The following is a 763-nucleotide window of genomic DNA, read 5'->3' as shown; positions in this document are numbered from 1 at the left end:
GACGCACTGCGCCGCTGCGTCAAGGTGGAGGACCTGCAAGACGTGGAGGAGCAGGCGCACCTTCCTGGACACTTCCTAGACATCTCCTAGCCATGTGCGGGGAGTGTCCTAGCCCTTTCCTAGACCTCTCCTGGACCTCTCCTAGACCCTCTCCCAGCCCTCTCCTAGACCTCTCCCAGCCCTCTCCTAGCCCTCTCGTTCGACCAGGCCAAGCCCAAGCTGGCCGAGCTCGCGAGGCTGGAGGACTTCTTCGAGGCGAGCCGACTCCGGGGGCGGTCGCTCACAGCCGTGAAGACAGCCTGTTCACACCTGCGGCTGTGAACAGGCGACGCGCGTCGAGGCCGTCGTCCTCTCTGCGACCGACTTCAAGTGCAAGCGCGCGCCCGACGAGCCGCTCCCCCCGAGCCCGTTGGCAGCGAGTGCGGCGCGACTCATCACTGCGGCGCACTCGCCCCAACCTAGGCGTGTGCTCGACGAGCTCTCCCTCGTGTCCGAGGCGATGGCGCTGCGGCGCAAGTTCACCGCGCCGCGCGAGCGCAAGCCGCAGCCGCCGCTACCGAGTCATCCAAGCCGCGAGGAGGTAGTTAAGCACGGGTGGGAGGCGCTCTGGCACCACCGCGCCGGCGACTCCCTCTCCGAGGGCACGGACGGCGAGGCGTTTGCGCACGAGCTGTACCGGCACGGCTGGGACAGGCAGACGGAGCTGGAGGGCTGCACCGGCCCGTCCTCGACCTGTCCTGAACCTTTCCTGGACCGCTCCTGG

The sequence above is a fragment of the Emiliania huxleyi genome (genome assembly GCF_000372725.1).
Source record: "Emiliania huxleyi CCMP1516 unplaced genomic scaffold EMIHUscaffold_4, whole genome shotgun sequence".
NCBI lineage: Eukaryota > Haptophyta > Isochrysidales > Noelaerhabdaceae > Emiliania > Emiliania huxleyi.
The sequence above is the reverse complement of the archived record's forward strand: the minus strand, read 5'-3'. Positions refer to the sequence as shown.